General features: G+C 44.9%; 1 protein-coding gene across 3 annotated transcripts in view; it reads right to left on the reverse strand.

Moving 5' to 3' along the window:
- The window catches only part of LOC147627039 (phosphatidate cytidylyltransferase family protein), a 52,871-nt gene that overhangs the window by 22,845 nt on the left and 4,042 nt on the right, over positions 1-25,984 (reverse strand). The gene's annotated exons all lie outside the window — the stretch shown is intronic.

Below are 25,984 nucleotides of genomic sequence, written 5' to 3' on the forward strand. Positions count from 1 at the left end.
TGCAACACCCGTACCAAACTGTACCAGTCGCCCTGCAGCTGCCTGCGCCAGATAACGTGCAGCAGCCACTTGTACCAGCTAACATGCAGCAGCCGCTTGTACCTGCTGGCTTGCACCGCCTGTACCAGTCGACCTGCACGTCCTCTCCTCCACGCAGCCAACCTGCACGTTGTCTCCTCCACGCAGCCAACTGCCCTGTTTCCCCTTCTCAAAAAGCCAGTGAGAGAGAGAAAGAGAGAGAGATGGAAAGGAGACGTGTACTCCAAAAGTGGAGTAGCCCTCCCTCCATAAATATCTTAGGCCCCTTTTTAAAGTTTATTAAAGTTTCTAAGGGCCACTTATGCCTAGGGGCCACCCAAGGTTAAAACATTATAAATATTAAATCCCTTGGTCTCCCTTCACACTTGGGGATGTCCACACATATTACTATTTGTCCGGGCACCCAAGTATGAATCATGAAATATTTATCTTGCTCACCGACCACCATGCCCACACTTGTGCTGTTCCACTTTCACAAGGTCATGACATACCCCCCTCTTGAAAAATGGCAAGCGTCCTCGATTGCAATCTGGTGATATAGCAAAATATCCAAAGTGGAATGTACATATGGCAAGATCAGCGTCCCAATCTCTCTAAGCCATTCATATGTAACAACATTCACTGCAAACCAATGGTGTAGTAGTAGTCCAAGTTGTATACCACTGTGAACCATACACAACCACAACATCCAATGTGACTAGTACACATATATCATAGAAGTCCCATAAAGAGATGTACTGTCAGCCATCAATACCTTCGGGTGAGACAAAAGCTGCACCAAGCGACCTCTAGATGTCATCTGAGCCTGTCTGTATCAAGGGAGTGGAGGTGCTACCCCCCTCTTGAGCTTCAGGCAATGCTCCAGACCCATGCTCTACTGAACCTGAATGAGCCGTAACAAGAGTCGGCTCCAACTCAAAGGCATCGAGATAAAGCTGCAAAACCTGAGGTGAATCTGCTAAGTCACCTTCCTCCATCCACTTCGCATCCATCGGTGAGTAGTTCTTGAACTTCACAAGATAGCGACGGGAAACTTTACCTCGTACCTTCCTTTCCTTATGTGCCAGTATCTGCTCTGGAATAAGAACCTCATCAAGTTCCTCAACTTCCGGCTGAGCCTCATCTGATACATCCTCGGGCACATCCCCATGGAAAGGTCTAAGTAGACTCACGTGAAATGCATTGTGAATCTTCCAGTGATCTAGTAGCTTCAAGCGATAGGCCACCTCACCAATCTTTTCCAATACCTGAAAAGGTCCATAATAGCGCATGCTCAACTTAGGGAATAAGCGCTCTTTACCCTTCATTTTCTTGAGCCTAGCTTTTTCAAATCGCAAAAGAACCCAATCACCCAATGCAAACTCTAATGCACGTCTGTGACGGTCTGCTGCTTTCTTTTGCTTTTGCTAAGTTTTCTGGAGTGCCAACTTAACTCTCCGATAAGCTTCATCCATGTTCTCCACATTCTGGTCAGCCTCAAAGATCTTATCCTTTGTTGGTGGTACCTTCTTCCCTCCTTCCACAATCTCAAAAGGCGCCTTGCCCGTCGAGGTATGGACTGTGTTGTTATAAGCAAACTCCACCAAAGGAAGATACTTTTCCCATTGTTGCTTGTGCTCTGACACATAACACTTAAGAAGATCTAACACTGTAGAATTAGCCTCTTCCAATTGACCATCTGTTTGTGGATGAAACGAAGATGAAAACTTGAGAGTTGTACCCATGTTGTCAAACAACCCTCTCCAGAATAAACTCGTCATCCGTGGATCACGGTCACTGATGATAGACGAAGGCAAGCCATGATACTTGAAGATGTTCGCCATGAACAACTTCACCATATGATCAACTTTGATCGTCTTACGCACGAGAATGAAATGAGCATGCTTACTGAACCTGCATATGATAGTCCAAATGCCATCATTCCCCGTTTGTGTACGTGAAAGATCAAATATAAAATCCATGGCAATGCTCTCCCATGGTCTATCTGGAATAGGTAAAGGCTGAAGTAACCCTGGTGTCTTTTAACGGTCAAACTTCACCTTCTGACATACGATGCATTGCCTAACAAAAGCATCAACATCTCTTCTCAAGGTCGGCCAATAAAAGAAAGTCTCAACTCCTTTAACCGTGGCGTCAATACCTCTATGACTTGCATACGGTGGAGCATGACTTTCAATCATAACCTTGAGTCGTAATTGCCTGGTAACACAGTCTACCATGCATCAACAAAAACTATTCCTGAGAGTATAATGATCATGCCGCTGACCCTCAGACATCTGATCATAGAGCCTTCCAAAATCCTCATCATGGGCATATTGCTCTTTTATCTCATCAAACTCATGATGATATGCAAGTGAAACTGCTGAGACCTGTGGCTTGCGTGACAAAGCATCTGCCACAACATTCTTTTTGCCTTCCACATGCACAATCTGGAAATATCGATCCTCGGAATAGGGAATCGATTCTTGATTGTATTCTTGTTTAGCGCCCTGTAATCTATACACATGCGCCAAGAATCATCTTTCTTTTGCACCAAGAGTACAGGTGAGCAAAAGGGTGATGAGCTAGGCTGGATCAACCCTTTATTCAACAACTCCTGTACCTGACTCATAATTTCTTCTTGTTGGGCTGCACTAACGCGGTACGGCGGTCTATTTGGTGGAGTACTCCCCGGAATTAGATCAATAGCATGATCTTTTGGCCTTTCCGGAGGAAGTTCTCCTGGCAATGACTCGGAAAAACAATCTTGGAACACACGCAAGAAATCAATTCTGTCTTTATCTAACATAGACAAATTGGATTTAGACTCATCATCTTTTGCATCCTTTACAAAAATCAAGTACGCGGAAAGATGCTTTTTCATTACTGATGAAATTGCCAAAGCTGATACAATACAGATTCCCCTTTAAGCTTTACATCCAAAATATGCTCTTTCCCTCTATGAGTCAAAATAATCCTCCTGTTGTATGTATCCACCACCACATGTACTCTATGGCACCATGGCATACCCAACAAAACATCACATCCATCAAGTGGCATAATGAAGAACTCCTCACTGTCCACATAACCCTGCACATGAAGCCTGAGCTTCCCAATAATAGGAGTAACGGGTTCTGCATACCCAGGACAAGCCATATTAACCTCATACAAAGGCCCCATCTCCTCTGCTCGGATCCCCAATCGGCCACCCAAATCCGGTGAAATAAAGTTGGCTCTAGCAACTGTGTCAAAGAAAATCAAAGCATTTTGATCTCTCACTTTGCCCCATGCCCTGCACAACTCAGTCTCTTCACCACCTGGCTGTTCCCCAACAAGATCAGGAGCTAACCCTGCAGAAGGTTTTGATTTCTTAGACTTGGGCTCCCCTTTAGTGTCAGAGTCCTTTTGGGACTTACGCTTGGGACAGTTAAAAAACATATGTCCCTCCTCTGTACTGTAAAAACATTTCCGAGCATCCATCAAAGCCTGTCTCTCCTCAGGAGTTCTCTTGGGCATTGGTAACTTCTTATACCGCTTCTCTGTAGACCCTTTTGCATCACGCGAAGCATGCCCTGACTTTTTAGGTTTCTTGCTTGAGCTTTTACTTCCTTTAAATCCAGATGAGACCCCAGTGAGTAACGCATTTGCTGTCATAGCATTCTCTATCATCTGCGACATATTTGTTACTCGAGTCTTTATGCAATAGTCACGCACTTCCTTGGGCAGCCCACAACAATCCTCAAGATTTTCACACTTTGATGCATCCAACTTGTGCCATGCTATCATTACATCCACCTCAAAAGTAGATGTGAGCCATACGAAAGAGAACACCTGTTTAAACTGTATCCAAGTAGATGGTGCTATGCCCTATAAAAGAAGAGTGGACCACCACTGCAATGCATTGCCCTTGAGAAAAGTCGCAGCTTTTCTCACCTTAGAGGATTCCGTGTAATTTCCACTAGAAAAAGCAGCATCAAACTGCTGTAAAAAGGTAAGTGCCTTTAGCTTATCTTTGGCCCCACTGAACGTGTCAAATTTCACTGCAGCTCCCCCTTCCTTATAATCCTTCGCCTTACCCATAGACGTTAGATTATCGTAAGGAAGTGGCTTCACAAGATTGCTACCCCCAGCATTCATGCCCATCATAGGATCAACATTGCCAGTTCCCACACCTGGCATTCCATACATTCCAGCCATGTTTCCAAACATACCACTATGCATACCGGGCTGCATGCTCCCATACATGTTTCCTTGCATTCCGGGCTGCATGCCCCCAAACATGTTTCCTTGCATTCCGGACTGCATACCACCATACATATTCCCTTGCATACCAGGCTGAAAACTAGCTCCAAAATTCCCTGGAATACCCATGCCTCCCTGAGGATAACCCCCAGTCATGGATTGGAACACAGAGCCACCACCAAAATAGCTTGGATGCATAGACTGCTGTGGAATAGATGGCTGTCCGAAAAAGGAACTCTGTGAGTTGGCACCAAAAGTATGTTGCATGTTCGGAAACTGTCCAAAAGAAGGATCCTGTGGGAAGGCACCACTATTGCCCTGAGGTGGGTTCTTAGAACGCACTTTCTTCTTCTTTTCAGGCTCAGAACGGGATCTCATAAATTCAGCAAACTTCTCACTTTGAGTGAGCTGCATTAACACATCCATTACACCTGCCAAACGATTTTTAAACTGAGCATCATCTTCCTCTTTACTAGGCATGTCTTCTAGCTATGTTACATCCTCATATTGTGCATCTACTGCAGCCTCTTCTCTTCTCCTGCAAGAATATCCTCAGATTCATTTCCCTCAAGAGAGGCCTCTTGCTCTTCCTCTTCATCATAAAAATATTCATCTTCTGTGTCTGACATGTTGCTGAATTTTTCAGCAATGACTTTCCTCGAGACAACCACGAGCTCACCCCCTTAAGAAAGTTGATGATGGGTCCCGGCAACGGAACCTTGAAACCGGCCTCTGGTAGAAACCAAAGTGCGGTAGACTAGCACTCACCTATCCAATTGTAGTCCAACAAATAACAAATGAACAGGAGCTAGAATGCTCCAGAACAAAAAGGAAAACGACACCTGTTGGCCCCAAAGCTTGGCGCCCCTTTCGGTATTTCTTTATTCAAATTCAATGGAAAGTTTAACTGAGTACAACAAAGCCAGTCAGGGAAAATAAACCTGCATGTCCAATCTGGCAGCCCTCAAGACCTCTTAGCATAGAGGATTCACATACAGATCTATGTCCCACAAAAGCAACACACTGTGGTTTCCTCTAATCAACCAAGACAATACAACAGGGCAGCCTTGAGCACGCATCTGGCTGTTCCATGTTCATGGCTTCAAACTCAGCCCAAATACAAATCCGCTGTCCAATCTCTGTTTCCACCCTTCAAACTGCCATACCCCTCCTCTCACAAAGGGCCAGAAGAAACAACTCTGTAGCAGACATAAGCCAGTGGAAAGAAAGAAAGAAAGATATGTTCAGAGTTTACCAACTGTTATGCGCAGTTCTGCACCAGAAGGATTGACCGTACCAGCCTGTACTTTTCTCCCTGCAACCGCCTCAAAACTGTACCTGCAACTGTCCTTGTGATGCGCCGCCTGTACCCTTGTGAGGCGCCGCCTGTCCAGCTGTACGAGACTGAACTGTACCTGCCTGTACCTGCTGGACAGGGCTGTCGGTACTCGCCTGCACCTGTCCGTACAGGTCAGCACCTGCAACTACCTGTATGATGCGCTGCACCTGTCCATACAGGTCAGCACCTGCAACTACCTGTATGATGCGCTACCTGCACAGTAGTCGCCTGTACTAGCAGCACCTGTACCAAACTGTACTAGTCGCCCTCCAGCTGCCTGCGCCAGATAACGTGTAGCAACCGCCTGTACTAGCTAACGTGCAGCAGCCGCCTGTACCTGCTGGCCTGCACCGCCTGTACCAGTCGACCTGCACGTCCTCTCCTCCACACAACCAACCTGCACGTCGTCTCCTCCACGCAACCAACTGCCCTGTTTCCCCTTCTTCTCAAAAGGCCAGTGAGAGAGAGAAAGAGAGAGAAATGGAAAGGAGGCGTGTACTCCAAAAGTGGAGTAGCCCTCCTAAATATCTTAGGCCCCTTTTTAAAGTTTATTAAAGTTTCTAAGGGCCACTTATGCCTAGGGGGCACCCAAGGTTAAAACATTATAAATATTAAATCCCTTGGTCCCCCTTCACACTAGGGGATGTCCACACATATTACTATTTGTCCGAGCATCCAAATATGAATCATGAAATATTTATCTTGCTCACCGACCACCATGCCCACACTTGTGCTGTTCCACTTTCACAGGGTCATGACAGTATATCCAAACGTACGTGTACGGATGCGGACGTGGACAGGAGTATGGAATGTGAAACGGACGCGTTGGAAAAAAACTATGGATGAAACAACGTCCCTCCTTTTTAAGCTTCAAAGCCTTAAGGAGTTTCTTCGCTGAAGTCGAGTTAGAATTCTTAGAAGGTTAGTCCGAAGACTTTCCTTCTGTCGTGCTAGTCATCGGCACAGAGAGCTTCCTTTTGTGCTTGTTTCCCTACTCGATTACGGGCTTGGTTTTGAAGAGACCATCATATCATCATAAATGCACACAGAGTGAATGGCCTCGTCCAAAGTTTTGCACTTGTTATTCTTGACCTGTAAATGGTACGAGTCGGGTAATCCTACTACGAAGAAACCCAAAAGAGTTGTAGAATCCATCTTCGTAGCTTTCATTTGCAAGTCTCTAAATTTCTGGAGATAGACCTCATAGGTGAGGTCCTGCAAGGTCATGGTCAAATTGGCAAACTAAGCAACTATGTCGTAGTCATACTCCTTCTTGAGAAACTCTTTCTTGAAGACTTCTTCAAATTGCGCCCAAGTTGTTGGTTTAGGTTTGAGTTCTTTCTACTGGAGCAAAGACTTGCCCGAGAGGAAACCTGCCAGTACTGCAATATCTGAAGCTTGGGCTGCTTTCTTGCACGGGATGAAATGTGCCGTTTTAGAAAATCTATCAATGAAGTGATAAAATCCAAACTAAAACTTTCCAACGTTCATTGGAAATTGGAAGTGGTTGAAGAAGACCAGCTAGAACTTGTCTGCTAGCTTTCATACGTTGGCACGAGAGACACGCTGTAACAAACTTAATAACATCTTGCTTCATTTGAGGCCAATAGTATGTAGCTGTCAAAAGACGATAAGTCTTGTTGATGCCTGGATGTGCAGCATAAGTGACCTCGTGATGTTCTTTCACCAATACTCTTCGAACATGAGTATCATGAGGTACACAAATACGGTCCTGATAATATAATAAACCATCCACTATTGTATATGCTCCATAAATCTTTAAGTTGAAAGGAGTTGCATTCTGAGAATTGAGAATTCGAAATGCATTTCCAAAATCACGATCTTTTGAATAACGGTCCTTGAAACTTTGAGGTATATCCATTTCAACTGTAGAAATAGCCAAGACCGAAGCTGACAGCATACGACTAAGGGCATCCACAACCACATTGGTAAGACCAGGAGCATACTCAATTGTCATATGAAAATTGGCTAAGAATTCGACCCAACGTGCTTGCCTAGCATTCATAACTGGCTGCGTGAAGATATACTTCAAAGAATGATGATCTGTTTTTACCACTGAATCCGCACCAAGGAGATAATGTTTCCATGCACGATAGGCATGAACAATAGCTAAAAATTCCTTGTCATATACCGGGTATCTTCCTTGAATTGCAGAGTGCTTATGACTGTCAAACGCAACAGCACGTCCTTGTTGCATTAAGACGGCACCAGTGGCAATATAGGAAGCATCCGTGTAAACATCAAAGGGGAGAGTAGGGTCTGGAATAGCCATGACAAGAGTTGTTGTCAAAGCTGTCTTTAAATTTGCAAAAGCTTGTGTTGCGGCTTCAAACCATTGGAATGCAGTGTTGGGGTAAAGGCATAATGCCCACCCTTATAGTGTGTACAAGCCCATAAGTTATAGTACATAGTACACTTAGTATTATTAATGTACTAAGTGCACTATGTGTACTAGTGCAATATACATGTGTGATATGGGAGTCACACACTCACACTTGGTGAGTTGACTTATCCCCACAACTCTCTCTCTCTCTCTCTCCCTGTTCTCTCTGTGTATGTCTCCCACACATGAACTCTAACCCTAATTCTCTCTCCCATTCAACTGGTATCAGAGCCGGTGCCCTTCGAATCTCTGTGCAGTAGCAATCGGCTTAGGAAGGTAGCCAGCAGTCGTGAAGAGCCTTTGTGCTCGGTCTAGGGCTGGGCGAGCACGTGGTCTAGGGCTGGGCGCAGCCTGTGTGTGAAGAGGCCAGAAGCGACCAGCAGGCAGCGCAGCAGGTAGTCTACGCTGCCCAACAGGCAGCAGCCACGCTGCATAGCTATCAGGCGCAGCCCATCAAACAGCGTGTCAGGCCGCTGCCCCATCACCCAAGACAAGGCGTGGAAACAGTCGCAGCAGCCAAAGCAGCATAGCGGGCGTCCATCGAATACTAGGCGAAACAGGCAGACAAGGGAGTCAGTTGATTGCTGGGCATGAGCGAAGCGTGTAGTGCTGGGTGTAGACTGGCGCTAGGCGAAGCGAGTGGCGTTCAGCAGCGAGCGCATAGCAAGTCGCATACCAAGTCGCATACTGGAGGTGCTCTAGTGACCGCTCCGGCCCATCTCCATCGTGCAGTTGAGCACTGCACACTCTCTGTTGCAGTCTCGTACTCCCTTCGTCTCCAACAATCGATTAAGCACAGGAGTTGGGGACGCTTGAAGTGCATTTGGGCGATCCATTCTCAGCAGCAAGCATACCACAGTGCGGAGCTGAGAGCATAGGTTGCTGTCTTGATCTTCTGAAGAGCCCTCCAACAGCATCAGATTTCTGCAGAGCAGCACCAAATTCAACACACCCCCTTTCCTGCAACAAAATTCAAAAATTACAAGGTATTCTGCTTCAATTCTTTTTGGGATTTGCAATTGAGCAAGTACAATCATCAATTGAGCAGATATAGGTGCCGAATTGCTCAATTTCTTAGCAAAATTGGCAAATTTGGGTGACATTGGTCACAATCAGGATCAATTTGCAGGAAATTGGATGTCGAAATTTGGGGCTTTTGATGTAATTGTGCAATTAAGCAGTCATACATGCTGTATGATGTGAGACATCGCACATTCGGGCAAAATTGCAGCAAATTGCAGTGCAAATCAAGGGGCTTTTGTGCCGATTTGATTGATTTGCATGCAGGCAATCGCATTTGATGCTGTGGATAATGTGTTGATGCCTTACAAGCACTCAATGTGCCTGTAAATCAAGGGGGTTTCATGTATTTGATGTATATGTGGCCAGGGGGAAGCATCGTGAAGACTTTGGATGCCTTCATGTGCGTCAATGTACCATGTATGATCAGCAATTGATCTTAAATCAAGGGGCTTTTCAAGATTTTATGCTTGTTAAGCTTGGCAAAGCAGCAGGCAAGAGTTTTATGCTTTGAATCCTCAGAAATCAGCTTGCAGTCAAGGGGCTTTTGCCCAATTTCTGTTCGGAACTGTTGTATGCAGTGTTCAGGACTGTAAAAGTCTGATTTTCACTCATTTGGACAGCCAGGAGAGCATTTATTGCTACTGTACCTGCTGGTACAGATTTGGCACAGCTTTGTGCAAGTTTTGGCATGGCTGTACACTGATTTGATTCATTTTCAGCTGCTGTACTTGCCGGTACAGGTTTGGTACATCATTTGTGAGCGCTTGGTACTGTTGTACAGTACTTTGGAAGGGCAACAGAGCACATTTAAGGTGCTGTCCTAAATCTGCAGCAACCAGATTTTGGTGATTTCATCACATAAAGTGGGAGAAAAGTTGCATTCTTGCTTCCGCAGTGGGAGATAAAGCTTGGGAGAACAACTGTGAGCACTTTGTGTGCTTTTGGTGCAGTGTTTGCACATTTTGCAAGGAGTCAGGCATTGACAGGTTGCATATTGCTATGGCAACCACAGGTGAGAGCTCTTCATTGCTTCACATCAAGAAGCTTGAAGGCTCGCATAATTATGATATTTGGCAAACCCAGTGCTACAATGTGTTGCTCCAGAAAAAGCAGCACAAGCCTATCAAAGAAAGGGGTGTAATGTCCGCTTCTCTTACTGCTGAAGAGTGGGAAGATATGGATGAGCTGGCAAGATCTACTATCATGTTGTCTGTGTCAGACTCATTACTTTTCAGCATTCGTGAAGAGAAGACAGCTTGGGGAATGTGGCAGAGATTGCAAGACTTGTATGCCCAACAAAGTGCCTCAAGCAAAGTGTATTGGTTGAAGAAACTCATAGGTCTTCAGATGAAGGAAGGGGCGTCTATGACAGCCCATCTAAATGAGTTTAATGGTATTGTCAGCCAGGTCATTAATCAAAAGTTGGCAATGGACGATGAGTTCAAAGCCACTTTTCTGTTATGCACTTTGCCAGAGAGTTGGGACACATTCAAGACACATTCAGGACAGCCACTAGCAATTCGAATGCTATGCTGTCATATGCAGATGTTGAGGGTGCTCTTCTTCAAGAAGAGATGAACAGGAAAAACAACTCTGTTGGAAAGTCCAATGCAATGAATGCACGTGGGAGATCCCAGCAAAGGGGTAAAAGCCAAGAACGGGGAAGGAGCAAGTCTCGCTCCAAAAAGGACTTGGAATGCCATTATTGTGGCAAGAAGGGACACATCAAAAAGCAATGCTACAAATGGAAAAATGATCAAAAGGAAAAGGGAAAAGGCAAAGACAAAGACAAAGATGAAGCCAAAGATGTAAAGCCAAAGGGCAAAAGTGGAGTCAAGATTGAAGAAATCAATGTGTCACATGCAGGTGACAGTGAGGATGAGGTCCTATTTACGTCTTCACTTGATGCCCATTCACTTCTTACAGGTGGTCATGGTATGCACTCATGGATCATTGATTCAGGTGCCTCCTTTCATGTCACAGGTTGCAGAGACTTGTTTGTCAGGTATACTGCTGGCAATGAAGGAGTGGTTTATTTGGGTGAAAACCATGCATGCAAGATTCTTGGCAGAGGTGATGTGAGGCTTGTGTTTTCAGATGGCTCACAGCTTATGCTCCATGATGTCAGGCATGTGCCTGAGATCAAGAAGAATCTGCTTTCTACTGGACAGCTTGATGATGCTGATTATGTTACCACATTTGGTCGTGGAAAGTGGAAGATTAGTAAGGGCTCACTGGTTGTTGCCAAAGGCTCTAAGGTGGACACTCTTTACTTTATGCATGCAGGTGTTTGTCACCATGCTAATGTAAATGCAACCGAGCTGCCGGAAATCTCTATGTGGCATAGCCGGTTGGGACACATGAGTGTCAAGGAAATGGAGCAATTGTCTCGTTTGGGTTACTTGCCTTCTCTAAAGTTTTCAAGTTTTCAGTTTTGTGAGCATTGTATATATGGTAGGCAACTACAATGCCCCCACAAGAAAGCTCTTGGACAAAAAGATGCTCAGTTAGAGCTTGTGCATACAGATGTATGTGAGATGCCTCAGCTTTCTTTGGGAGAGGCAAAATATTTTGTGTCTTTTATTGATGATGCCACACGCAAGATGTGGGTTTATCCTCTTCGTTTGAAGAGTGATACATTCTCAGTGTTTCAGAAGTTTGTTGCTCATGTTGAGAATCAAACTGGCAAAACACTGAAGGCTTTACGTTCCGACAATGGTGGAGAGTATATGTCCAAACAGTTTCAGGACTTTTGTGATGCTAAAGGCATCAAGAGGGAGCTCTCTACTCCTTATGATCCTCCACAAAACGGGACAGCAGAGAGGATGAACAGGACCATACAGGAGAAGGTCCGTTCACATGCTGCATTACCTCATGGTTTTTGGGCTGAAGCTGTTATGACAGCCGTTCACCTTATAAACAGGTCACCTAACACGAGGCTTGGTGGGAAAGTGCCAGAAGAAGTATGGACAGGGAAGCCTCCGTCATACAAGCACTTGAGAGTGTTTGGTTGCGTTGCGTACGTGCACATACGCAGGGAAATGCGCACCAAACTTGATCCTAAGTCTCACAAATGCATATTCCTAGGATATGGTGACAAAGGTGAAATGGGGTATAGACTTTGGGATCCCGTGAATAGAAAGATTATACGCAGCAATGATGTCATTTTTGATGAAACATGCATGTATAAGGAGCCTGCAAGGCAACAGGAGCCTAGCAGAGTCATCTTTGATGATGATGGACATCATGGACAACAACCAAGGGCTGTAAATCAGCCATTACAGCAGCAAAACCAGCCCTTAAATGGTGCTGAAAATGGTCCAAATGGACAGCCAGAGATGGCAGAAGATATCCCTATGGATATGCCACAGTTAGAGGAGATACCGGGCATGATTTTTCAGCCTTATGGCATGGAACAGGAGCCACCAATAGGTGATATGCAGGCTGGACAGCAACCTGCAAATGATGGTCATTGGGTACGGAGGTCCACAAGACCCTCCAGAGCCCCTGACAGATTTGTTCCAGGGGTTGACTACTTGATGCTCACTGACTGTGGGGAGCCCTCATGTTACAAGGAGGCTTTACAGAGGGCAGACAAGGCTCTTTGGGAGCGTGCCATGAAGTCAGAGATGGATTCTCTGCACAAAAATGGAAGTTGGTGCATTTGCCTCCAGGCAAGAAGGTTTTGCCATGCAAATGGGTTTACAGGCTCAAAGTTGCACCAGATGCAAAGCCAAGATACAAAGCCAGGTTAGTGGCTAAGGGCTTCAAGCAGGAATATGGTGTGGACTTTGATGAGATCTTCTCTCCAGTGGTCAAAATGACCACACTTAGAGCTGTATTAGCTTTGGTTGCACACGATGATCTGGATTTGATTCAGATGGATGTGAAGACTGCTTTTCTTCACAGTGATCTCCATGAGGAGATATATATGCAACAGCCAGAGGGTTATGCAGTGAGTGGAAAGGAGAAGCTTGTATGCAAGCTGAAAAAGAGTCTTTATGGGCTCAAACAGGCACCAAGGGAATGGTATCATAAATTTGATACATTCATGAAATCCCAGAAATTCAGGAGAAGTGACATAGATCACTGCTTATACACCAAGAAAGCTTTGGATGGCAATCTATTGATCCTCATCTTGTATGTTGATGATATGTTGATTGCCGGGAAATCTCGTAAGGAGATGGATACCTTGAAGCAGAGGCTGCATCAAACCTTTGATATGAAGGATTTGGGTGATGCAAATCACATTTTGGGTATGCGAATACTTCGGGACAGAAATCAGCATGTGTTGTATTTGTCTCAGAAGGAATACATTGGCAAAGTTTTGCAGAGGTTCAATATGGACGGGGGGAAGAAGACTAGTACTCCTTTGCCTCCATATGTGAAACTCAGTGCTATGGACAGCCCACAGCCGGATAGAGACAGGGCTGATATGGCCAAGGTTCCGTATGCTTCAGCTTGTGGCAGTCTCATGTATGCCATGGTTGCTACTAGGCCGGACGTTGCATTTGCAGTGGGAGTGGTTTCTATGCCATGGTTGCTACTAGGCCGGACATTGCATTTGCAGTGGGAGTGGTTTCTAGATACATGGCCAACCCTGGCAAGAAGCATTGGGAAGCAGTGAAAGGTGTCATGAGATACCTGAAGGGCACACAGGATATGTGCATTTGCTTTGGCAAACAGGATGCATTAGTGCATGGTTACACGGATTCGGATTATACCGGTCATCCAGATAACCGGAAGTCTACTACCGGTTATGTGTTTACATTCACAGGAGGTGCTGTGTCATGGATATCCAGGATGCAAAAGTGCACTGCCTTATCTACTACAGAGGCCGAGTATATTGCAGCCCCACAGAGGCTTGCAAGGAGGCATTATGGCTATCTCGGTTAGTGGTTGATTTGGGCTATACAGGGGATATTCCATTGTTGCATTGTGACAGTCAGAGTGCCATCCAGTTGGCAAAAAACCCTGTCTTTCATGCAAAGACGAAGCATGTGGATGTGAAGTATCACTTCATCAGAGAGGTGATAGAGAACAAGCAAATTCAGCTTGTTAAGATTCACACGGATGACAACCCGGCTGATCTGTTGACAAAGAGTTTACCTCCGGAGCGGTTTGCTCATTGCAGACACTTGATGGACATTGGATGAGGCCAGTTTCAGCCTTGATATGGCCTTGTATATTATCATGTACATGCTGATTTTTCTTTTCCTTTACTTAAGGGCACTTTGCCTTTAAGTGGGAGGTTGTTGGGGTAAAGGCATAATGTCCACCCTTATAGTGTGTACAAGCCCATAAGTTATAGTACATAGTACACTTAGTATTATTAATGTACTAAGTGCACTATGTGTACTAGTGCAATATACATGTGTGATAGGGGAGTCACACACTCACACTTGGTGAGTTGACTTATCCCCACAACTCTCTCTCTCTCTCTCTCCCTGTTCTCTCTGTGTATGTCTCCCACACATGAACTCTAACCCTAATTCTCTCTCCCATTCATGCAGGAGCGGACTTTAGAAGTTCGGTGAGAGGAGTAGCTAGTTCGGAAAATCGATGAACCTTTGTGTGATAGAAGTTGGCAAGTCCCAGAAAAGAACGAACATCATGGATGTTTGTGGGAGTTGGCCAATTGACAATAACCTGTATTTTCTTTGGATCCACGGAAATACTGTAACTTGGTTGAACACAATGCTAATCAATACACTTAAATACACTAAGATTTGAAGGACACTTGCTCATATACAAGAAGTAAATTGCTGAATTGACAAGAGACACACAATGAGCCGGAACGGCCGACCCCTCCCTTGAGTAAATTGTATTACTATTGGAGAAATTCAATACATAGCTTCACGGGCATCCATTGCCAAATCCTCCATGCCAATGCATATGAAATTCAGCATTTAGAAAACAATGGTATGTCGATGTAGATCACCAAGGAGCTGCCTTGATGCCCGGCCCGACTTCAGTGCCCATATTCTCTACCATTGGCTCTATGTTCTACCAAGCAAGGTAGCAACATCTTCAAGAGCACATAGGACAAGAGAAATACTACACAGGGCGGCTAAACAAGGAGTCCTGCCCTTCTACTGAGTAAGTAATGACAATACATTGTCCAATTACCTTACCAGTCTTCATAGAAGTTGTTGCAAGCGGAAGCCTTCGCGTTGGAAGCTTTAGAAGTGTTGATATCTTCGATTTGCCGCAATCCTTCGCGACAAAAGTCTTCAAGAGGATGAAGGGAACCTTGGGAAAGCTTCCCCTATGGTTCAACTTGAGAAAGGAAGGCTGAAATTAGGGTTTTCAGCAAAAAGACCAGAAATTACAGCAAAAATGAGAGCTGTTTTGCTGAATTTCAGTCATTGGGAGTGAGTAGGAGAGTGATTAGCACTTGGAAACACTCTTGGAAGCTTGGAAAACACCCTAGCAAGTTGGGTATAGCTATGGAGAGCTTGGAAATGGAAAGAAATGGTGAAAAAAACAGAGTTTTTAGCCTCCAAAAATCCTCATGAAGAGAAAACACGAATTTCTCTTAATAAGTAAGTGAATTGGGGTCCAATCAGGTGAAGGGACATGGGGAGATGCCCATTTATGAGTAAAAAGGGAGGATCAGGTCCTGGACATTGAGTCTTGTCCGCCTCGGGACTTCAGTGAGTGTGAACTTGGAAGCGGTCATAATTTATAAGTGACTTTTGGCCGCCCAAACTTTAATGAAGTGGGAACGCACTCACTTATAAATATTAGCTAAGTCCTAAGGGCTATTTGAGCCTAGATTGGGTAATACTTACCACCTGTTCACATGCCACACAACCATGTCAGCAGACAGTTTCACACGCACGGTTCACGGGCGGGCGTCCCCTAGCCCGGAACTACACATAGGTCATGCAGGCATGAAAACAGCATGCAATTTCATTTACAGGCAAGCACATAAAGATGCTATGCAATGCAGCATTGGAATGAGCAATTTCCGTTCATGAAACCATATAAGACCAGGCGTTTCCAGGCAAGTATATGCGATACCAGACCCAATGGAAAGCCAATCCTCCAGGCGTTTCCGGGCATGTACACAAAGGCACAAGTCCCAACGGAAAGCCAAGTCCTCCAGATATTCCGGGCATGATAACATCAAGTCCCAACGGAATATCATATCCAACTATACAGCATGACACGTGTCAATCACCTGCATATGCATATTCCATAAGCCATGGACACCAATCCAATATGTACATAGTGTGGCCAAATGGTGACATTCCCCCCCGCTTCTAAACAGTTGTCCGCAACTGAAATGCATCCAAATATGTCTGAAGCACATGCGGGCAATCTTTGAAGAACTCTTCATCTACCCATTTAGCATCAATGGGAAGATAGTTCTTAAACTTCACAAGGTAACGCCTCACAACTTTGCCTGCAGGCAAGCTTGCGTTCCTTGTGATACACAATCTGCTCTGGCTGCAAGATCTCCTCAAGCTCATCCACTTCTGGTGGATCCTCAATGACCATTTCACTGGGCTCCGGCCCTACATACTTGCGAAGGAGACTCACATGAAAAGCATTGTGTATGTGCCAATGACTAGGTAATGCCAATCTGAAAGCCACTTCATTGATCTTCTCGATCACTCGAAAAGGCCCATAGTACCTGGTTGCAAGCTTAGGATATGCACCCTCTTTGCCAGGCCTCTTTGCAAGTCTTGCTTTCTCAAATTTCAGCAATACCCAATCATTCTCTTTAACATCCAATTGCCTTCTATGCTTGTCGGCAGCCTTTTTATGCTTGTCTTGTGACCTTGCAATGGCTGTCCGCACCTGAGCAAAAGCAATATCCAAGTCTCTTACATACTCATCAGCGGCAAATATCTCATCCTTTGTGCGAAGGATGGGTGGCAAAACCACCTTGCCATAAACAATCTCAAACGGGGCCTTTCCCGTAGATGCATGTACTGTGTTGTTGTATGCAAATTCCACAAGCGGTAAGTACTTCTCCCAAGAAGACTTCTGATCCGCCACATAACATTTCAAGAGATCCAACACAGCTGAATTTGCAGCTTCACTTTGCCCATCCGTTTGAGGGTGATAAGCTGATGAGAAGTCCAATTTGGTGCCCATATTATCAAATAAGGCCCGCCAAAAGAGACTTGTAGTCCTGGGATCTCTATCCCCGACAATGGACTTCGGCATTCCATGATGTTTGAACACTTGTGCAAGATATATTTTCACCATATGCTCAGCTTTGATGGTCTTTTTGACCAGCAAGAAATGAGCTTGCTTGCTAAACCTGTCCACAATTGTCCAAATTGCATCATTACCCTGTTGGGTACGTGGCAAGTCCATAATGAAATCCATTGTAATACTTTCCCATGGCTGCGTGGGAATAGGCAATGGCTGAAGCAAACCTGGTGCCTTTTGCCTATCAAATTTGACCTTTTGACAGGTGATACATGCACGTACATGTGCCTCTATGTCCTTCCGCATACCTGGCCAAAAGAAATACCGCTCAATCATGTGCGTAGTAGGCATTATGCCTCTATGACCAGCATATGGAGGAGCATGGCACTCATCCAAAACCTTTTGCCTCATGTCAGACACCACACATAGGCAATTATCCTTCATGAGATAACCCTCTTTGATCACATATGAGGCATGTGCATGACCAGCCATCAAATCAGCCCAAATAGTGGCAAAATCAGCATCCGTATGATACAAATCACGCATGGTAGACAAGTCCCCATGAGAGGCAACTGAGATAGCTGCTACATACGGCTTTCGTGACAATGCATCGGCCACTACATTCTTCTTTCCCGGGGTGTGCAAGATCTGAAAATGAAACATAGAGAGGAAATTGGCCATCCTCATATGCTTCTCTGACAATTTAGTTTGAGTAAGAAAATATCTCAAACTCTGGTGATCTGTCTTCACAGTGAAATCAGCCCCAAGAAGGTAATGTTTCCATATAGTAAGTGCATGAATTACAGCCAAGAGCTCTTTCTCATAAATGCCAAGAGATAGCTCTGCATCATGCAATCTACGACTCTCATAAGCCACGGCATGTCCCTCTTGATTAAGGACAGCCCCTATGCAATTTCCAGATGCATCACATTCCACACAAAAAGGCTTTTGCAAATCCGGAACGATCAACACTGGACCATGAGTAGTTGCATCTTTCAATTTGAGGAATGCATCTCTCTCTACATTAGTCCATTTGAACACGGCCTTCTTCTTTGTCAAATCATGCAAAGGAGAAGCAATCCATGCAAAGTGCCGAATGAACCTGCGGTAGTAAGAGCATAATCCAAGAAAACTGCGGATCTCATGCACCGAACTCAATTCAGGCCAATTCCGAATTGCATCAATCTTTGCAGGATCCATTCGCACTCCATCTTTGGACACAATATGCCCAAGATAATGTATCTCTGACAAGAAGAACTCACTCTTCTTTGCATTTATGAAGAGTTTATGCTTATGGAGCTCTTCAAAAACAATAGCCAAATGAGCTTTATGCTCTTCTTCGGTCTTCGAGAAGACTAGGATGTCATCAAAGAAGACACCTGTAAATTTCCTGTACCCACGGAATATGCGATCCATCATTCTATTGAATGTAGCCGGGGCATTTGTAAGACCAAAAGGCATAACAAGATACTCATAAAGCCCAAATGCTGTCTGAAAGCAGTTTTGTGTACATCCTGAGGCACTACACGCACTTGATGATATCCACTCTTGAGATCAATTCGGCTAAAGCATGCCGATCCATCCAACTTGTCAAGGATGTCGTCTATGCGTGGAATCGAAAACCGATTCTTGATGGTAAGCTTATTCAAAGCTCTATAATCCACACACATACGAAAGGATCCATCCTTCTTTTGAACCAAGAGGACGGGTGAACAATATGGGGAAGAGCTTGGCTGAACCAAACCTTTCTCAAGAAGCTCATTCACTTGCTTCATGATCTCCTCTTTTTGGGATGCACTTACACGATAGGCTCGCCTATTAGGTGGTGAGCTACCCGGCACAAGATCAATGCGATGATCTTCCGGTCGTACAGGTGGTAACTCATTTGGTAACTCATCAGCAAAACAATGATTGTGCTCTTGCAAAAATTTCAGCCTATCATTACAAAGAGTGTTTACATGTACATTATTTTTCTCAATAAGATCTGTACAAAAATCAAGTACGCAAAAATACTCTTTTTCATTACTTTCTTAATTTGTACATGAGATACAAGGGGAATGGTATCACCCTCTTCACCAGCATCAATTACATGTTCTCGGCCTTTATGTACGAAGGTGATCCTGTTAGTCTTGTAAGCCTTGCACGGATCAATACGTGTATGCCAAGGCTTTCCAAGCAATACATCACAGCCATTCAAAGGCGCCACAAGAAAATCCTCATGATCCACATAGCCTTGAATGTGTATGCGCAACTTGCCAAAAATAGGCATGACTTGCACTTCTCTACCAACAAAGGCAGCCCCTGCTTCAATTTGAGGACCCATGTCCTCCACTTCAATACCCAAAGCAGCTGCCATCTGAGTGGATATGAAATTTTCAGATGCACAATCATCAAACATGAACAAAGCGGGCTGATCCTTGAGTTGTCCCCAAGCTTTGCATACAACCCTATCTTTGCTATCATGTGAAGTGTTGCCCTGCACATCCGGAACCATATGCACATTAGGCTTCTGTACATTAGCATTTTCAGCTTTGTTCTTCTTATTTGGGCATGCTTTTGCCATGTGCTCAGTGCTGCCACAAGTAAAGCATTTGCCTTCACGCATATATTGCTCCTTCTTCTCAGCACTAAGACCAAAGTTTGCCGGCTTATAAGGGCGCTTTTTAGCAAACTTATTTTCAGCTTTTGGACCTGATTTGGCTTGGTTTTGGTCCCTTTTAGGTGGCTGTCCATCATTTTGCAGGTTTTGGACAACCCTCTCTTTGCCTTGAAATGAGGGTTTAGCCTTATTGGATCGACTCAATTTGAGTTCCAATTGCTCGGTGGCGGTGGCGGCTGCGATTAATTGGTGTAAGGTATAACCAGGATACATTTGTAATCCCGCTTTGTACACGGGTTGCAATCCCGATTGAAACCTTCTCTTCCTTTCCGCCTCGGTGACATGCATAAATGGAGACACCTCCAAAAGCACTTTCCAAAACTTTTGTACATATGCATTTACCGATTCCCCCTCATTTTGCTTTACCCAATCCCACTTCATTGTTATCTCATTCAATGCATTGGGAGGCAAGAATTGAGCATAAAACCTCTCCTTGAACTCTTTCCATGATCTAACAGGACTCGGTGAGAGCTTCTCCGTGAGCCACCAATGGGCAGCAGTGCCTTTCATGAACATGCTTACATGCCGGATCATGGATTTCTGAGTGAAATCCTCATCACTGAAAGCAATATCAAACTGGGCAATAAAAGCAAGTGCCTTTGATGCATCGTATTCCCCATGATATGTGTCAAACTTCACAGATTTGTCTCCGGCTTTGAAGTCACGAGACTTTGATGCATGTGTGTGCATCTCAACATGTTTTCCCCCATGTTTGTCCATTGGGACAGCTCCTGTAGACTGGCATCATTTTTGGACCAAAAGGTGATGCATAAGGCATAGATACATGTGCCCTATAAGCATGAGGCATGGCTGGCCCCTCAACATGCATTGATACATTTTCAACCATAGCTTCTCCCTCACGAGCACACTCGAAGGCATGAGTGGCATGAGAGATACGCGGAATACCTGCACCAACAGAAAATTGCAGCCCATGTTGCATGTGTTGTGCATGTACATTTTCAGCCGGCAATGGCATTTGACATACATTTTGACCACTGCCATAAACATTGTATCCTTCACGGGCTACATGAGGTATTCCTGCATGGCGTGATGTCACTGATTGTTCCTCTCCCATCGCATGGAGGTTCATCCTCTTAGACATAACTTCTTGTTCGGGCACTTGTCGGGATTCCAAGACATGTGGGATGGTTGCCTTTTCTGCATAGGCATCCTCGGTACGAGCCAAGTATGCACGTGCTGCATCCCTTGGTTGCATGTGCAACTCTTGAGCAATCATTGCCATTGCATGATCCATATAAGATTCAGCTTTCTTGGCCTTCAAACGATCATGTACCAATGGGTCCTCGCGGCGATAGAGATTCAATTCTTCTTGTTGTGCATGGAGAAGAGCCTGCATACGAGTAAGTTCAGCTCTCAAGACTATGGACTCTTCTTCTTGCATCTTCTCTTTGCCACGAGACGGCTGTCCCACATATTCATGTTCCCTATTATGCACCACATGAGTTTCCTCATCCTGTAAAGCATTGGAGGCATGCATTTCATTGTCCCTGCCACTTGTATTAGCATCTCCAACATTCATTGTATGGCTGTCCATAATGTTCTAAGTGTAGAGATAGCTAGTGTTCACGGTGATCGTCTCTCACGATAGAAGTGAAAGAGAACCGTATGCTCTGATACCAATGTAACTTGGTTGAACACAATGCTAATCAATACACTTAAATACACTAAGATTTGAAGGACACTTGCTCATATACAAGAAGTAAATTGCTGAATTGACAAGAGACACAAAATGAGCCGGAACGGCCGACCCCTCCCTTGAGTAAATTGTATTACTATTGGAGAAATTCAATACATAGCTTCACGGGCATCCATTGCCAAATCCTCCATGCCAATGCATATGAAATTCAGCATTTAGAAAACAATGGTATGTCGATGTAGATCACCAAGGAGCTGCCTTGATGCCCGGCCCGACTTCAGTGCCCATATTCTCTACCATTGGCTCTATGTTCTACCAAGCAAGGTAGCAACATCTTCAAGAGCACATAGGACAAGAGAAATACTACACAGGGCGGCTAAACAAGGAGTCCTGCCCTTCTACTGAGTAAGTAATGACAATACATTGTCCAATTACCTTACCAGTCTTCATAGAAGTTGTTGCAAGCGGAAGCCTTCGCGTTGGAAGCTTTAGAAGTGTTGATATCTTGCAATCCTTCGCGACAAAAGTCTTCAAGAGGATGAAGGGAACCTTGGGAAAGCTTCCCCCCTATGGTTCAACTTGAGAAAGGAAGGCTGAAATTAGGGTTTTCAGCAAAAAGACCAAAAATTACAGCAAAAATGAGAGCTGTTTTGCTGAATTTCAGTCTCATTGGGAGTGAGTAGGAGAGTGATTAGCACTTGGAAACACTCTTGGAAACTTGGAAAACACCCTAGCAAGTTGGGTATGGCTATGGAGAGCTTGGAAATGGAGAGAAATGGTGAAAAAAACAGAGTTTTTAGCCTCCAAAAATCCTCATGAAGAGAAAACACGAATTTCTCTTAATAAGTAAGTGAATTGGGGTCCAATCAGGTGAAGGGACATGGGGAGATGCCCATTTATGAGTAAAAAGGGAGGATCAGGTCCTGGACATTGAGTCTTGTCCGCCTCGGGACTTCAGTGAGTGTGAACTTGGAAGCGGTCATAATTTATAAGTGACTTTTGGCCGCCCAAACTTTAATGAAGTGGGAACGCACTCACTTATAAATATTAGCTAAGTCCTAAGGGCTATTTGAGCCTAGATTGGGTAATACTTACCACCTGTTCACATGCCACACAACCATGTCAGCAGACAGTTTCACACGCACGGTTCACGGGCGGGCGTCCCCTAGCCCGGAACTACACATAGGTCATGCAGGCATGAAAACAGCATGCAATTTCATTTGCAGGCAAGCACATAAAGATGCTATGCAATGCAGCATTGGCATGAGCAATTTCCGTTCATGAAACCATATAAGACCAGGCGTTTCCAGGCAAGTATATGCGATACCAGACCCAGTGGAAAGCCAATCCTCCAGGCGTTTCCGGGCATGTACACAAAGGCACAAGTCCCAACGGAAAGCCAAGTCCTCCAGATATTCCGGGCATGATAACATCAAGTCCCAGCGGAATATCATATCCAACTATACAGCATGACACGTGTCAATCACCTGCATAGGCATATTCCATAAGCCATGGACACCAATCCAATATGTACATAGTGTGAAAGCAAGAGTGAACCATTTGGGTGGCCAAATGGTGACAAATACCGTCTGCTGAAACAACATGTCCAAGGTATTCCAAGGATGCCTTGAAGAATTTACTTTTGCCTGGATTAATATAAAGAGCATTGTCTCGAAGCACCTGGAAAACGATCTTAAGATGTGCCTTGTGGTCTTCCATATTACGACTGAACACCAGGATGTTGTCAAGATAAATAATGACGAACTTGTCCAAAAAAGGACGAAAAAGATCATTCATCAGACTCATAAATGTTGCAGGTGGTTAACCCGAATGGCATGACCAGGTACTCGTAATGCCCATATTTTGTGCGAAAAGCTGTCTTATATTCATCACCTTTGCAAATGCGAATTTGATGATATCCAAACTTAAGATCAATTTTGGAGAAGACCTTTGCATGGAGCAATTGAGCTGCTGGATCTGAGACGCCAAGGATGCCATAGACTCTTGGAGTTGCTGTTGGAACTGCTATTGGAGTTGCTACAAAGCTGACTGCCATTCCGCAGGGGCTGGTATGTCAACAGGTTCTGCCATGAGAGGAGATGTTGATGTAGAGGCTTCAAGGTGATGAGGCTCTGGGGGTTTTTGCTGCTGATGACGCCGCTGGGCTCTAGTAAGAACCATCGACTGGAGGGTGCGGCATCTGTAAATCCCGAGAGGAGAGGCTACGTACTGGTGAAGCGGCTATAGACCATCCAGTATAGTAAGGGCGATCCTCTGGGACTGGGCTCGCATGAGAGTCTGCTACTGGAGAATAAGGTACAGGGGTAGGGGCAGCTACTGGTGTCAAGGGTGTATACTCCGGTGTAGAGGGACGCACCGTGAATGAAGGTGGATGAATGTCCTCTGAATAAGTGCAATATTCATGAAAAATGATGCTACACTCGGGGAGGATAGCGCCCAGATAAGGATGACGCCCGAGTATAAAACAATAATGATCCAGATCCTGTGCAGAAGTACGAACACGGATCACCCACACGTCGAATTCTTGGAGGTGAGAAGTCGGTGTGGCTATCTGTATGCGGTAATGAGTGGTCTGGAAAAAGGGGAGCACACTCACTGGAACAGGGGCTGGGGCTGGTGGAGAAACACAGGTAGGAGAGGGCACTATGGACTGAGAGGGTGTATCCTGTAAATAATTGAAGTCATAGGTTTCCTCTGCGAGGGTAGTGTGTGTCCACGTGATCGGAGAGGTGCTTTGATCCCATGAAAAGGGGTATTGGCCCCGAAGGAGTGGAGAGCCCGCAAAAGAATGAAATGGCGGGTTGCTGATATGTTAATACTCCACATTATGTAAAATGTGTATACCCAAGAAAATGGAAAAATCACACCTGAAGGAGGTTGCCATAATAAATAGTTTTGTTGGAGAAGAAGCACCAAGGTAGTAACCGTCAAGCCAGGAGAACACCAACATAGCCCGCAGGAGCCTAGCAATGAAGAAGGCTACTTTCGAGGAAGGGAGGCGGCAGCAAGTTGGCGCGCAAAAGACCGAGGCAGGCACCGTTTCGTAGAAACCCGTAAGGTAAGTTGAAGGTTTTTTTTTTTTTAATGCGCTAGTCGGGCTGGCCGTTGGGTTCTCTCTTTTTTTTTTTTTTCCTTAGCGCTGGTCGCTGGCCGTTGGGTTCTCCTTTTTTTTTCTTTTTTTTTTGCTTAGCGCTGGTCGCTGCTGGGTTTCTTTGCGCAAGTCAGGTTGGCGGTTGCCTTTCGCTGGTCGGGTTGCCGTTGGGTGCTGGCTGCCGGCTGCTCACGTGGCTGGTTGAGGCCACGTGTATGGAAGGCTTATGTATAAGCCTTAAGTTATAAGCCTTTTTTTTTTTTGTAAAGGTGACGGCCTGGATCGCGTAGCCGTCTACAGGGAAAAGGTGCGCCACTTCGTAGGGGCGCCGCCAGCAAAGCGAAGAGGTGGCGGGCAATCACTATTCGACGACGAGGAGCTCTGCGGCAGCTGCATGAATCAAACGAGGGGCTCACAGCCTGCAACGCACGAAGCGAGGAGGGAGGGAGCAGTCGATACTCAGCCGCGAGGGGCGCTCAGGGCCGGCAGGTACACATAGCAAGGAGGAGGCACAGAGCCTGTAGTAGCGAACGAAGCAAGGAGGGGGGTGTTGCGCCGGCGCCTGCTCACTTCACACAAGCTCACAGGAGATGATGGCGCCTGCTCACTTCACACAAGCTCGCAGGTGCTAGTACTAGTGCAGCAAAGATGACTGTGCATTATCTACATCTCTGACACTAAATCAAAGCCTAAGGAGGAGAAGGAGGATGACGAGGAGGTCGACAATTTTGGGTATTTGGAGGAGGCTTGAGCCTCCATGCCTTTGCCATGACCCATGGCATATGCTTTATCAAGACTCATTTTGTATTATTTATGAGCCATGACTCATCGTTATTGACATTTTCACATTTATAGTATTGACTCATCACTCATGATAGGTCTCAAAGTCTTAAGACTTTTGGTTTAAAAATCAGTGTATTGTTATTTATATATTGAGCTTTGCTAAGTTGTGAGTCTCAGTCTCCCTCAGACTTCTGGTTTCTTGTTGAGTCATCCAATGTTTTTCACAAATTGTTGGCACTGTAACTTATCTATTCAATGTAATCTGTCTTAAAGATGTTTGTTTCATAGCTTCCATGCTTTATGAAGCACCCTGGCATAAAATAGGTAGCATATATAGGATTTTTTTGACCTAGTAACCCCCTTGTATGAAATGTTTCTGAAACTTCTAGCATTTGTGCAAAACATTTATGAAACTATGCATACAATGTATGTATATATGTATGCATGTCTCTATATATACACACGTATATATACATACATATACACACATATTTATATATAAATTCATTTATTCATATTATTATTCATTTTATATTTATATTTCAGTATGTGCATATGTATATGTATGTGAGTAGGCA

The sequence above is a fragment of the Cibotium barometz genome, chromosome 21 (assembly GCF_041138505.1).
Source record: "Cibotium barometz isolate CiBa-2024 chromosome 21, ASM4113850v1, whole genome shotgun sequence".
Classification (NCBI taxonomy): domain Eukaryota; kingdom Viridiplantae; phylum Streptophyta; class Polypodiopsida; order Cyatheales; family Cibotiaceae; genus Cibotium; species Cibotium barometz.